This window comes from Camelus bactrianus, chromosome 14, assembly GCF_048773025.1.
Source record: "Camelus bactrianus isolate YW-2024 breed Bactrian camel chromosome 14, ASM4877302v1, whole genome shotgun sequence".
Taxonomy (NCBI): domain Eukaryota; kingdom Metazoa; phylum Chordata; class Mammalia; order Artiodactyla; family Camelidae; genus Camelus; species Camelus bactrianus.
In genome coordinates, this window is record NC_133552.1 from 13,977,503 (window position 1) to 13,993,463 (window position 15,961).

At 37.7% G+C, this 15,961-nt stretch overlaps 1 pseudogene; it reads right to left on the reverse strand.

The window, feature by feature from the left end:
* Nucleotides 1–3,599: 3,599 nt before the first annotated feature.
* Nucleotides 3,600–4,175, reverse strand: LOC105066166 (PRELI domain containing protein 3B-like; annotated as a pseudogene).
* Between the last annotated feature and the right edge of the window lie 11,786 nt (nt 4,176–15,961).

Here is a 15,961-nt window from a genome sequence, read left to right on the forward strand (position 1 = left end):
CAGGATGTTAGGCCTTGACAGTGGATGGACAATGCAGAAGCCAGGGTCTTTTTTTCCTGTTTCCAGCGGGCTTTCTTCTCTTCTTGCTTCTCTGTTGCTCATGCAGGACACCCAGTAGTGTTCACACCCCAGCAAGTTTCAGCTGCAGCCCCGAGGACAATTTCCCAGTGTGTCCAGCAGCACCACCCAGGGGCTGTCCAGCAAGTTCCACCAGTGCCCCAGCTGAATCTCCTCTCTCCACACCACCACCACCCCACTGCCCCTACATGCTGTACTCACAGAGTTTTATTTATTAAATACTTTATAGTTCATTACAGTTATTATTCTTTTCAATGTTCAAGTTGTGTCCAATTTTGGTCAGTGGAAGCCTCTTCAAGCTGGCTCCTGCCTCCCTCTGTGCTGCTTTGATTAGTCTGTGAGTGATTCTTTGCGTTTTGACATAGCAAGATGTCTGAATGCAATTAACTTGAGACTTTTTACACACAGTCACATTTTCAAATAATGATAGTTTTTGTTCTTCCCATCTAATCTGTATAACTCAATTTATTTGCTTCCCTGCACTTGCTACAATCTCTAGTAAAATGTTGATAGAAATGGTACTAGTAGGCATTCTTGTCTTAGTCTTTATTTCAAAGTATACTTTCAGTGTTTCATGGTAGATGTGATGTTGGTAGATACTTGTCATCAGATTAAGGCAATTCTCTTCTGTCCTAGTTTACTAAGAGTTTTTGTAATAATATTCAATTTTATCAAAAAGTCTTTCTGGATCTCTTGAGATAACCATATGGTTTTTCTTCTTTATGCTGTTTATGTGGTACATTTCATAGATTATCTAATGCAAACCAACCTTTCATTTTTGGAATAAACCATATTTGATTGGGATGTATTACATGTTTTATTCATCTTTGAACTCCATTTATTAATATTCTGATTAGGAATTTTGCATCTGTGCTTATTAGAAAGATTGGCCTGTGATTTTCTTTCATGTATGTCTAAGAAAGATTTTTGTGTCAAGGGCATGCTAGCCTCACAAAATGGATTTCTTTTTATTGCCTGGATGAGTTTGTTGGATGAGAAAGATTGGAATTATTTCTTTCTTGACTGATTTTAAGAATTCTCCAGTGAAGTCATCTGGGTCTAGAAGCTTGGTGAGAAGATTTTTGTATTACTGACTCCATTTTTTTAAATGATGATAAGGTATGCAGATTTTCTATTTTTGTTTTTGAATGACATTTGATTGCTTATGTTTTTATCAACTAGTCTATTTCAACTACATTTTCAAATGTATTGGCCTAAAACGGTTCTTAACTTCTTATCACCTTTTTAGCTACTGCAGGCTTTGTGATGTTCCCTCTTGCATTCCTGGTATCGGTTCTTTGTGTGTTTCCTCATCTTTCTTATGAGAAGTATCAATTCAACTAGAAGTATTTGGGTTTGTTGATTTTTTTTTATTGTATAATTGTTTTTAATGTCTTTAATTTATGCTATTTATTGTTTTCTTTCTGCCACATTTATTAGTTTTATTTTGTTAGCTTTGGAATGGTTTGGAGGCGATACATGACATTTCTTTTCCTTCAGTGATTGCCTGCATTGTTACGTTATCAAAGTCTAATATGGTTAAATACTTTAAGTCTCCTCTTGGCTGATATAAGGGCATTAGGATACTTTAAATCCATTCACACCCCTTCTGATTTATATGCTGTCATTGTGTTCTGTGTGTTTTAATTCAATATTATATATATTAAACCATAAGAAATTATAATCACTATTGATGTACCTAATTAACATTAATTTGAAGTTGTGCTCCTATTTGCAACTGTCTTTGTTTTTCAGTTTTTCTTGCATCTTAAACCTTCCATTTGGGACCATTTTCCTTCTTCCTGAAATACTCCCTTCAGAGTTTCCTTTAGCACAGGTCTGCTAGTGGAAAACTCAATTTTTGTTTGTTTGAACATATCTTTATTTTTTTATGGATATTTTAGCTAGACATAGACTTCTAGATTTTTAGAAACTCACCAAGACAGTAACTTCATTACATTCTGACTTTCATCGTTCTTGAGAAGGATTGCTGACAGTCAGATCCTTATAGATTGCCAACTAAAAATTGGCACTTGCCATCTGCCTTGACAAGGACTGAACCACGTTGGCACCTGCCATCTCCCTCTGCTTGGATTGAATTACCAGCTGCTGCAGCCGCTGACCTCCCACCCTCTCTGAAGGAGCCCAGGGCAGAGATCAGGAACGGGGGCGCTCTGCTCCGGGGAAAGTGGCAGAACAGGTTGTTATCTGACTTCAGTTAGTTAGATATTTTCAGGAGAAGATTTTATGAGCTCAAATTCTTGCATCTCCTAATATCTAGAAAAGCACTGAAATACTTAGCGGTGACATCTGGTGACTAGCAGCAAGCCTCTGTCTGAATGTGTGCCTGACTGCATGTCCCCCATTCACTGAAATCATATATGATACTGAGTTCCCCCTGCCTCTTCCCAGCAGTTCCTCAGAGCTCTCTGAGATGCTGTCTCCTGGGCTATAGTCCTCATTTTGGCCCAAATAAAACTTAACCCACAACTCTCATGTTTCTTTAATTGCTTTTCAGACATCTTCCTTGTATTTGGTTTTCTGAAGTTTCACCACAGTGTATCTAGGTGTGGCGAACGTTCTATTTTCCTGCTTAGCATCCACTGAGCTTCTTAAACACGTGACTGGTGTCCTTCTGTAGTTCTACAAAATGGTCACTATCTCACCAAGTATTGCTTTTTCCTCACTCTCTCACTCTTTCTTGGACTCTGATTTAATATATGTGGCATATTTAATGGATAGACCTTTCCTGTTACTTTCTATGTGACACTTTTTCTTTTCAGGTAACGACTGAATTTTCAGTTAACATAACTAGCCCACAGTACAGTAGATCAAATCATACAGAGTTTTGGAAGTACAAATTGAAGGAAGGTAGTAACTTTATTAGGCTACAAAACTCTGGCACATGAGTACAGTCTTTATGAATATAGTAAAACCATATTTAGTGGTAATTTTCACTCCAAAAATATCTGAGTACCATACCAAGCCAAAACACTGTGGTTTTCATTGGTGGCTTATAGCAGAGAAGATTATTTTACACAAACTAATATGTCTCTAAAACTATACAATTTCTCCTTTTAAAGCCAGTTCCTTCAAGCAAGCTGTTGAAGTTAACCACAGTAAGGCAATTGTGTGCATGTAAGAAGTGGTTCTGCTTTGTTATGAGGTTGGTCCAAGGCCAGACAGAGTGTCAATGTGGGAAAAGCTTTAAAACCCTACCTTAAGGAGATTAAATATGCTAAAACCAATTTCAAAATACTTTTTCAAAAATTGTTAAATTTCCACATGGGTCCTGGAAACCTCAAGATGAGTTGAATATTTTAAACGATACTAATTTTGGATGACCCCTTTTATGTAAAAGGCCTGCACCTCTTTCTTTTGGTCAGAAGTTACATAGCCTTTCTTTAGGTTATTAAAAAAAATTCTACCTAAAATGAAGTTCTATTTTTAAAATAACAAATAAATACATTGTCAGCTTAAATACACCTGGGGGACTTGATGTTAAATAACAATTTTCATGATTATTTCTCTACACATGCTGCAGCTGCCGTGGGGGTCCTTATCTCCTTCTTGCTGAAGCTGTCAACTCTTCAGTCTCTGCATTTAATTGATGCATTACTCATCCCATTGCATCTCAGCCCTTGTTAGCATTTGAAGGTACTGTACCTGCCGTAAGTCCTTCTATGTGGCTGCGGGGACTGACTCCTTTCAGTCATTGTGACTTTGTGAGTCAGAATAGTTTTTCCTCGGTCTTGAGGATGTGGTTTTTATATGTCTCCCAACTACTGAAACCATATTTGTAAATGAAGTATTAGTAGATTTAAGTTTCATTATTTTCTTTTATAGGATCAACTACATACTGCATGCATGTTTTGGTTCTTACTGCACCAATAAGTGAATTCAGAATGGAAGACAGTTCCCATTTTATGCTGAGAAGTCAACGGCTGTGTAGCTTTGCAGGGGGATCTATTTGTCTGTCCCACATCAGCCCCAGCTGTACTTGGGTTCCTAGGGTTTGAGTATATCTGCTGTGTATAAACTGTTGTAGCAGTTTCCCATGGGTAGTAAAAGACAAGCTCTAAAGTCCAGATCCTCATGGTGGTGGTGACCTGCCTGATGTCTGGGTGGGGCTAGGGGACAACAGGGCAAAGAGGCACCACCTGCCCCCACCTCCCCACTCCCCCTGCCATTGCAGCCCGCTACCCCTATGCTTTTTAATGACATATCCTCCAGTTCACGCATTCTCTTCAATTATGTCTAATCTGCTGTTCAACCCATCCGTGTAGTTTTAAATTTTATTGTGTTTTTATTTTTATAAAATTCTATTTTGTCTGCTTTATCATTTTTTATATTTTTTCTGTTCCTGCAGAGGCTCTCAAGTTTGTCTTTTATTTATTCAAGCATAGGAGGCATGATTAAAGACGCTTCAGTAATTCCTGTGTCTAAGCCTGTGAATCTGTGCTGCTTCTGTTGGTTCTTTCCAGCTTCCTTGTGTCTCGTCATTTCTGACCGCATACCGGATATTTCAATTTTTTAAAAAGTAGGAATAATTTGAGACTTATAATTAGTGAAGGAAACCTCATCCAGACAGGATTTGTCATTGCTTCTGCCAGGCATGGGGATGCTACCAGCTTGGGATCAACTTGAATCAAGTTCAAGGCTTGAGATTCACCAGATCCCCCAGAAAAAAAGTTCAAGTGTAATTCCAAGTGAGGTCTGATCCATTCCTGGACCAGCCTTACTCTGTAGACCCGTTAAGGTCCTAACTTATTGTTGGGGAGAGTTTCTTGTTAGATCCCATGGTGTTTACATTCACAGGAAAATGTTCTGGAACAGCCACATGTCCTCAGGGTGAAGATCTCTCTTTGTTTTTGCCCTTTTTTATTCCTGAATTACAATTTTCTCTTCAGTTTTTGTAATCACCTATTGTCTTGTCGGCTCTTAGATTTAAAAGAATATATTTTGTCCAAAATTTTTTGTTGTTAGGGTTGGTTTGAATAAGACAGCCCAGTGTTACTGGATGCATTTTGAAGGTAAACCTTGTAGGACTTTCTGACTGAGTGGGAGAGGTATGTAACAGAAAGAGGAGTCAAGGATGACTGAAAGGTTTTTGACTGGAGTTTTTAAGAACGGAGAAGACAATAGCTGTGATGCAAAGGACTGAAGAGGCAGCAGGCTGGAGGAAGGGCCAGGACCGTATTTAGGGACATGTTAAGGCCCCTGATAAGCACGCAGGTGGAGAACTTGAGAAGGCAGCTGCGTCTGTAAGCTGGAGTTCAGGGAGGAGGTTAAAGCTGGACATAGAACGTTCGGAGCCCTCAGTGTATACATATATTTACAGATGTGAGACTGGTTGAAATCGCCCAGGGAGTAGATACAGATAGAGAGGAGGCCCAAAGACCCAACAGAGATTCAGGAAATATTATTTCTCTTCTTCTCCTGAAGCTCTGTATATGTATGATGTATTGCCAGACATAAACATGGGAAGTTGTTTCCTTTTTTCACTAAAGACTAATATAATAAATGAAAAAATTTATCCAGAAAGAATTTGTCATCATGTCCTGTCTCCCGACTTCCTTATTGTTCCCCAGCCTCCCCCCTGCCCATCCCCACCGCACTGCCTAGCCCGGGCTCTCAATGTTTCTCAGCCACATTACCCCAGGGCCTCAGAGCTGGTCTTCCTGACTCTAGCCCTTCTTCTGTGTCCTCCAGGAGGCCCTGCCTCTGTTCAGGGCTAGAGTGATCTTCTTACCGCCCTAGGGTGATGGCTGACTGCCTCATTTTGAAGTTGCCGTCGTAGTTTAGTGCTTATTAACATCATCTTTACAAATTTAGATGAACAAGACTATCCTCGTGACTATGCTCGTTTTACAAACTGAGGGAACAAAGCACACTTTTGCCAAGAATATTTGAGTGAAAATAAAGCATTTGGGGCAATTATTTCCTATTCATTGCACATCATGTGGGCAGTTAGAAAACAGGACTGTGAATAAGAACAGGAACCTTTGTCAACTCCATGTCCTCTCACCACTCATATTTGTTCAGTACATACATCCATTTCCAGAATAAAAGGGCCTGCGTTTTCCTGTCTCACAGTCAGAAGGAAAGGAATTGGTTACTCAGAGAAAATGCAAATCTCTGCGAAGAAGTTCTTTGAAAATAAGCTTACTTTTGTCTCCTAGGGATGAGTTGGATGTGGGCCTGAGTGAAGACAGGAGAGTAAAGTAGACGACCTTTCATTTTCCTTGACAATATTGATTTAATTCTGGAGTCTGTTTCTGCAATAATTCATCAGGGCAGAGGAATTATATTCCTTTTCATCACTTTTGTTTAAAAGTCTAGTGATCCCTGCCACCTCCTCCTCACTCTGTCTCTTTATTTCTTTTATCTTTTGGTCCACATGGAAGCTATGTCAAAATAAAAGACAAACATGAAATTATCAAAATAAAATGCTGGGAGTTTTTTTGTTGTTTTTTAAATTATAGTCAGTTTACAATGCTGTGTCAATTTCTGGTATATAGCATAATGTTCCAGTTATATATATATATTATATATACATATATTCATTTTCATATTCTTTTTCATTATAGGTTACTACAAGATATTGAATATAGTTCCCTGTGCTGTACAGTATAAACTGGTTGTTTATCTATTTTATATATAATAGTCAGTGTCTGCAAATCTTGAACTCCCAGTTTATCCCTTCCCACCCCTTTTCCCCCACCAGTAACCGTAAGTTTGTTTTCTATGTCTGTGAGTCTGTTTCTGTTTTGTAAATTAGTTCATTTGTGTCATTTTTTTTTTTTAGGTTTCACATATAAATGATCTCACCTAGCATTTTTCTTTCTCTTTCTGGCTTACTTCACTTAGTGTGACAATCTCCAGATCCATCCATATTGCTGCAAATGGTATTATTTTATTCTTGTTGGCTGAGTAGTATTCCATTCCATATATATATAAAGAAGTTATGGTGTATATATATATATATATATATATACACCATAACTTCTTTATCCAGTCATCTGTAGGTAGATATTTAGGTTGTTTCCATTAAAATGCTTTTTAATGTAAGTCCTTCAGAAAAAGGGTTTATAACCAACACTGATCCTTACTATAACTGAAATGCATTTAGTGCTTACTTGGGGCCTGACTCTGTGCTAAGTACTCTGCAGAGATGATGTCATATAACCCTCACCACACCCTTGGGAGCAGGCACTTTTATTATCCTCATTTTAGAGATGAGGCATGGAGGAGGTAAGGAACTTGTTCAGTTAGTAAGGAAGCAGTTGGACTCCAGGGCCTTTGCATCTAACCTCTATGCTGTCAGTCCTAATGGATGGACATCTGACCACAGTAATACTTCAATTGTAGTGAAGTCATATACTTTGCATACACTGGGGACCAGTAATGCAAAAACTTAGGTCAACATGAGGTATAAAGGGTGCATACACACCTTGATTTCAAGAGGACTCATTCACAACTCCCTTCCCTCTGAACTCCTTCATTGTTTCATATTCTTGGCTGTTTGGTCTCATCCCTTACCAATATGGTTTCCTGTCTCACGTTCCTGAAATTCTGCAGCATACTCAACACTGATACTGATTTCAGTGGCTACTCTGGCTTTTGGGGAGTAGGAGCTGGGAGCAGAACAGACTTTCCCTGCACAAGAGATGGGAGAACTTGAGTGAAGTCTTGTGTAGGAGAGGAGTGGAGATCAGAGAGAGGGGTCTGTGGGTTAAGCCCTGGGAGTGGGAAGGGTAGAACCCTCTTTGGGGAGGTCTGGATTTTTGAGAACAGTAATACTGTACCCTAATATTTTACCATACGCCACCTTTTTGTGTGATTCCATAAAATCTTCAGTGATAACCTCAGATGTGATGACATGCATAGTAATTAAGTAATTTGATTTCCAGTGAAAACTACTGAAAGGCTGAGTTCATCTTTCAGTTGATTTCAGCCTGGATGAGGAAACACAAGTCTGACAGACAAAAGATTTTTGCTCAGACAGTGAGAAGTTGACATTGCATCAGGAATGGGCAATCCCTGATGTTGGCTTAGGTCAGGGTCTGACCACGGGAGAGGCAACTGAAAAGGTATGGCAGTGCAGGTCTTTGGAAGTGAGGAAGTGAAGACACTGAGTCAGAACTCATTCATAACACCCCTCGCACTCCGATTATCATGGCTTACTCCCTACTGCTATCATTATATCAAACCAGTCACTGTTTTTGTGTGTTTTCCACTTATTACATCTATATAACATCAAAATGTCCAGATAGAAAGTGAAAAACTGAGGATCCTCAAGATGGTTTGGGTAACACCAAGCATCCAGCAGTGGGAAGATAAAATGTCAAGGTGATTAACGAATCACCTTTATCAAGACATTTTGAAGTCAAGTAGAAATAGACAGAAAGTGGATATTGGCAGATGATTTCCTAGAAATGAAATTTGAAGTTGGAATAGGTCATTGCATCTAGCCTGAGAGCCTACAGAAAATGGGTCTCTAGACTAGTCCCAAATTAAAGCTGGCCCAAAAGATGAAAGGCAGACAAGAGCCGGGGAAGCCTGTCAAAGGAAAGATTTTGAAAATTTAGGCAGCAAGAGATGAATGACAAGGTCACAGCTAAGATGAAATAGCCTTGGAAGTAAGACCTACATGGGAAGCAAAGGTCAAGAAATAGAGGAGGAAAAAGCTCACGATGATTTAGTGGTGCAGGTCTGTGGGGAATATGCTTCTGAAAATAAAATAAAATGAGACATCAAAGAGGTCTTTACAAGTTTAAAGCCTTATTCTTACCTGCGGTTGAAGGTAGGATATAAATTTTATTGGAGCAAAGTACAGATGAAGAACAAATCAAATTCAAGTGCACTACATAGCATTCTTAATGAAGTAGAAGAAGTTGGAATTTTGAATAATAGAAATGGAGAGAAGAGGAACGAGTTCTATTGACCATGTTCTGTAGATGCTTCTGAGACACTACTGTGCATTGAATCATGTAAGGATCTTTGCTGCAGAGTTTGAGTCATTATGTCTGCAGTGGAGCAGGAGAGTCTGCATTGCTCAAAAGCTCCCAGGTGATGCCAGTGCTGCTTGTCCTCAGACCACACTGTAGGTGAGAAGGCTGTAGAGCAGAGGTTTCCACACTTGGACTCCCAAGAAGTCTCCCCAGGAAATACTGATAGGCAGCAAGCTTCCAGAACCAAATCTATTGAAAAACTTATTGGAACCTAATTAATGCAAGAAACAGAGGAATCGGCACAGTCATGAGCTTCTTCAAATCAAACCATTTTCCCCCAGAAGCATGTGGAAAACAATATTGTAGATGTTTCTATAAAATATCTAAAGCAGTCAACAAAAATTTGGGGTGGGGTGGTATGTGTTTAATAAATTGTACACCATTTGTTGTATAGGTGTTGAAGGCTGGAGTGGATCACAGAGGACCTACAGACACACGAACATATTTGTAGCTTCACTGATCATATTTTTAATTGTTTGGATAATAAATGTGGCCAGTAACTTCTAGGTATTTAAGGAGAGAGAGAGAGAACCTGGGTGTGTATGTGTGTGAATGTTGTGTTTGAAAGCGTGTGTGTGTGTGTGTGTGTGTGTGTGTGTGTGTATGCACTAGGAGCCCAGGGCCAAGAAATTCTGACATCCAGCCTGAGTGTCACATCTTGAGCTACATTCAGGTGGTGAAAATGTGATGGTCCTCAATCACCTGCTCTCTTCCGACTTCACTGGACTCTTCCTCCAATTTTTGTAGACTCTTGTATCTCTTTGGGACTCAACAGGATTCAGTCTCTGCTACGTCCAATTTTGCCCCTTTTAGTAAAACGTAATTAGATGCAAATACAAATCACAACTATTGTCAGAATTCAAATGAGTTCTGATGAGAATTAATATTTTCCCATCATAGAAGTACTGATTCAGAGCACACAATAAGGCACAAATTCCAAATTAGGCAGAAACCACTCGTTTCTCAAGCAGAAATAGCCATATTACATTCATCTTATAGGGATTAGAATTTTGCGATCCAGATACCAGAGCTTCATGCTATAAAGAATTTCTTATCCTCCCTCTCAAATCTTACCCTCCATAATGACAGTTGAATAAATGAATATGTGACCAAATTAATTGAATGCTGTTATCTTCACTTTACAGTTTTAATTTCAGATCTTTTCTCATTAACACAATTATCCAGGAAAGCATTATGTTAAACACACAACTGTGATGTACTGTATGTATTAATCAGAATTTTTGTGTTTGCAAGTGACAAACTAAACTCACACCGATTTAAAACAAAGGAGAATGAACTTAACTGATACATGCAACTATAAAATTGAGGTACACTTTGGGTACAATTGGACCCATAGAAATCAATTTTTATTCTGTATAAATTCTGTAAAATTTTATTTTTAGTCTGTATCTTCTTCTGTTTCCTTTTGAGTGTTTGCCTTATTCATTCCTATTGCAGACAGTTTTTTCCAGTCAAGGAAGGTGTCTCAGAGCAATTTGAACTTAATAGACTTTAGGACTCAGGATCCCTGTGGAAGAAAAAGAACCTTTCCCCATTTCCATGGCAGAAACACCCTTGGGAAGGTTGTGATTCCACCCATCTTTGAAACATCATTGTGGCCACAGTGAAGCCCTCTACTGGCCTCGCTTGGGTCACATGTCCATCTCTGTGACTGAAGTATGGTCAGCATTGTTTCCACCTTAACAACCTTGAGTGCAAGAAGGACGTTTCCCCTGAAGAAAGAGGTGATAGGCAGATTGATAATGTATTTCCCCTCCATTCCAGGTCTAGCTTGAATGGTAGGTGGGATGGGACCCCCGGGGGTGCTGTCAAGGACAAGAAGAGAAGTATCTGGAAGGGACTCAGGGAAATTTAATGGATGAGACATGTAAACAACAGAAGAGTCTCAAGTTAACATATGTGTCCATGTGTGCATAGTAAGATTTATATCTCTTGCTAGTGGACTTCAGACAAGCTATCAAGGCTAGAGTAACCTGTATTAGAAAATAAAGTTATCTGGCGGCAGTGGGACTTCTTAGGAGATTTAACAAGCATGAAAGCATTTATTATTAAGTGAAGACATATTTCATAGTGATGCGTGATCTTGGATCTAAAATTAACCCCAAATATCTTTAAAGCATGATTATCATGATTGTGTGTTTTGTCAGGAAATCAGCTGAGCGCTAGAGAGCTGAGCTGTCAGGTTTTAGAGTAGTTGATGAAAGCAACAAGCCAAAATGAAACTGAGAGTGAAGCCTTTCATCACCGGCTGTGATGGTGTAAGCAAGAGGCCAAAACCAGAAAAAGCACCTACTCCCTCCCACGCCCACTTTTCCCCAGGGAATGGCGCACCTGGCAGCTGCAAGCGGATCAGTGCAGACATGGGGTCGTCTCACTGTTGAGGGAGCCCCATGCCCAGGTTTCCTGCACTCTTGTGGCTCTTATAGTTTTATAGATCATGTATAAACGTGATCAGACTCATGTTTAACCTGGGGGCTGGAGGGAGGGAGGAAAGCGAGTGCTAGAAAGGGAAAAGTACTGGATATTGACTCACTTCAACATGTTCCTTTGTCCTTTGTATTTTCTGCAAATTGGTGGTTGGATCCAAAGTCTTGATCAGACACATGTTTAGTTCTCTCAGCAGGATTATGGGTGGTGCTGTGTTCTTTTCCCCCCAGCTAGCTGAAATATAATTGACATACATCACTGTGTACATTTAAGGTGTACAATGTGTTGATTTGATACACTTAATTATGGCAAAATGATTAGCACCATAACCTTGGTCAAATGCCTACATCACATCAAATAATTACCATTTCTTTTTTGTGGTTAAGAACATTTAAGATCTACCCTCTTAGCAACTTTGAAGTGTATGATACAGTATTATTAACCATAATCACTATGCTGTACATTAGATCCTCGAAAATTATTCATCTTGTAAGTGGAAGTTTGTACTTTTGGGGTGGTGCTGTGTTCTGTCTGGTCATTTCTTTTTGCCATGTCAGCAGCTGAGGAGGCTCAATGCCTAGATCCATTAATTCACTAAGATTTGGAAGCAGTTGATATTTTTGTTTTATCCTTTCTTGTGATGTATTTATTGTAGAACTCTTTATAAAGAGACATTTCACTCACCTATGATTTAGTGATTTAGTGACACAGTTCATGCAGAAAGGCAGGATGAAAATTTTTCTCTTTCCCTTTACTTGATTTTTAAATGATAAGTTGGTTTCCTATCATTCTTTGAAGGTGAACAATTAGATTTTTAAAACACCGTTACGAACCCATTGATATAATGGACTTAGTCAATTGTAATTATCCTTTTGAATCTCAGACTGTTCCTCTTTGGCTGCTGAGAGCCTCTTCAAGTTGGTTTCTGAGTATTTCTGACATGACCCAGGTAGCCTTTGGGAGCTTCCTTGTTATCTGGTATTCCAGACTCATCTTTTCTGTTTCCTACTCTAGACCTGGAATCAGTCATTTTCCCCAATAAATTTTAGGCTGTTTTGGCAGCAAGGGTATTTATGACCATACTCTGGGTGTTACTTCTTTCTAGACTTTTAGTAGGCAGAATCAATACGAAGCTCTGTATACTATATGCTACATAATCACATGAGTTCATACTGACTTTAAAAATTACCTGTTTCTATTTGATCATTTATTTCTTGCAGCATATTTGACATGTAACATTATAACAGTGTCAGGTGTACAGTAAGATTTGATACTTGTATATATTGCAGAATGATCACAGTAAGTCTAGTTAACATCCATCACCATACATAGTCATAAACATTTTTTTCTTGTGGTGAGACATGAGTTCATATTGATTTTTAATTCAAATTCAAATCTAAAAAGTATTAAAAATATTTTATATTACTTCTAATTCTCATTTTTCCACACTAAGAATCCACGAATCTTGCTTCTCAAGGACCTGAGGAATGATAGAATTAAAAAATTTCATAAGTACTTATTTTCTTTTTCCCGCATTATACACATAACAGTCTAAGTAATACTTCCATCACCAGTTTAATTTTCTTTTGTGTATGTGCTCACCATTCTTCTATACTTTTTTTGCAATTGTATCATGTCTACAATATCTGAAAATATAGATAATGTACGCTATTCTCTCTCCCTTTTATTCCTAATTTAGTTCCACAAGTAGATGTGTATTTAATATTCACCTCTCCTTATTTTGATATTTCTCTGATCACTTGAAGTTCATTTTTCCACATATTTTGCAGTAAAGGCACATGCAAACAATGTTACCCAAGTTTTGCCATGTCAGTTTGTCTGTTGCCTTTATATTAGAAAGTCAGTTTAGCTGGTTATGTAATTATTGCTTCACAGTTTTCCTTGAGTATCTAAAATGTTACTCCCCTTTCTTCTGCCGCAAGCATTGATGTTCAAAATTCTAATGACAGTATACTTTTATTTCCCTTAAGTATTGCTTACTGGCTTTGCTTAGGTGACTGTAGGATTTTTCCTTTTTCTTTAAAGCCTACTAATTTACTAGAATATGACTTAGTGGTGATCATTCTGGGTCCTCATTCTCAGCTATAGGATATACTCTTACAATAGGTACTTTCAAAAAACTTTTTTTCTTAATTTCAGGAAAGTTTCCTTGAATTAAATTTTTAAGTGTTTATTCTGTTTGCTTGTTTTAGGTTTCTTCTTTTGGGGTTCCTGCAACGATATAAAGAATCATCTTTGTCCATTTCAATATGTGTCACATGTTCTTGAGTTCTTTTTATCTCTACATTTGTTTTTAATTAAAAAATATTTCCTCTTTTTCACCTTGTTTCTCTTAATCCATCATTTTTGTTGTGTTTATTTGCTTTGTGTTCCTTCTATTTCAGTCTTGATTTCAGAAATGAACTTTTATTTTTCTTTCTTTCCTGAGTCCTATTACCTCATTTCTGAGCTGAAGTATTTTGTTGGCCCTATCAAGTAAAAGCAAACTGCAGCAAGATGTCATTTGGAAAAGACACATAGGAAGAAACTGATCTACTTCAAAGGCGATCAAAATATTGAAAGAGACTTATTTAAAACAGATGAGAGCACATCACTTCCAAGGCAGGTTTAAGTCCCTATGTCTCTCATGAAGCTCATTTTCACCCATACTTCTCCATTCATTAGGGCTCAGGAGATAGATAAACAAATTATATAAGAGAGAGAAGCTATGTTTTCTTACACATCTCAGTAATTTCTGTAAAATTTTGATCCTACTAACCTAGGGCAGTCTCTATTTTAGAAAAAAATAAAGAAGGAATCTATACAGTCTCCTCCTTCTGATGCCAGTCCAAACATCTGCACTGAGAGTAAAGGGAGAAAGTAGAAATCTGAAATACTTTGGGTTCATTCCTATTTTACCAGTCAGTCTAAATTTTCTATATCTTATTTTGGAATTATGCTTCTCCTAATACAGATAAAAATATGTAGCAATAGGAGTGATTGTGGATTGGAGGTAGTTCTTGGGGAGATCTTTACAGTTCAACATTATTAAAGAAAAGATATCTTTTTCTGAATTACTCTCTACAAAGCACCAAGAGAATATTATTGCTGGAAGAAATGAGATGAATTAAGGAGCAGAGTAAGATACATAATAAAACAAATGCATTTTGTATTTAAATATTCATTCAAAAACATTGATTATGTAGATATTGTTTTCTATACAATTTCTGGGCAATTTTGACAGTTTCTAATTGCTTGATTTCAGTTACTAGGCTCATCAAAACTATACACTTTCCTCTTCCTACAAAAATCACTTGTGAATCAAAACAAATATATGTATGTTCCTATATGACTGAAGCATTGTGTTGTACACCAGCAATTGACACAACATTGTAAACTGACTATACTTCAATAAAAATATATTTAAAACATCATTTGTGATATTTTAAATTTCTACAAAGAATATAGTCAAAAGACTTAATAATCCAAAGCAAAAATGTAAAAGTTTAGAGATATTGTTATGTGGGATCAATCCATACAGAATTACATCAGATTATATCAAATGGAAACACCTTAGATTTCAGTTTTGGCCTCTTCTAGGGAAAGTAAGGAATAAATAAAATGCACAACAAATAAATCTTCACTGAACACTTTTGCTCTGTAAATTACTATAAGATTGCAGGATAAACAACATGTGAGGTGACTAATTCACAAGTCAATATGAAGACAGATCTTCCAAGAGAAACCTTTGTATTAAAGTTTATCCCAAATTTCCAACCTGTGTGGGATTTACTGAATATATAAAGAGTCAATTATTTGTATCTTTGAAAGTTGTTATGAGAGTAGAGCTTTCCTATTCTCACCACCACAACAACAAAATGGTAATTTATGAGGTAAAGAATGTGTGAGCTAACATTACTGTGGGAAACATTTTGAAATGTATACATGTATCATATCATCACGTTGTACACCTTAAACTTACACAAATTTGTATGTCAGTTACATCTCAATAAAGCTGCAGAAAGGGAATGAATTTGAGACACTGATTATGAGATAAAGATGATTTCCATGTCACCAAGAAGTTATTCATCAAAAGTACAAAGTGAAAGCAATTCTACATTTTGGCCATGTTGATAATTTATTCATTTATTAATTTTGATGGGCATTTATGAATCAATTACTGTATGCCAGGAGTTCAGAGGACAGGACTAAAACTGAAGATATATCTGTGGAAGCCCTTGGCATGCATATAGTAATTGAAGATATTGCAGTGTTCAGAGAGTCTGTGGAGTAAGAAGAGAAGAGAAGTGAGCTTCAAGGAACATCAACACTTAAAGGATGAGCAGTGTGGGAGGAGATGGCAAAGGAGACTGAGAGACTTGGCCAGAGAGGAAGAAAGGAACCAGAGAGCACGGTGCCAT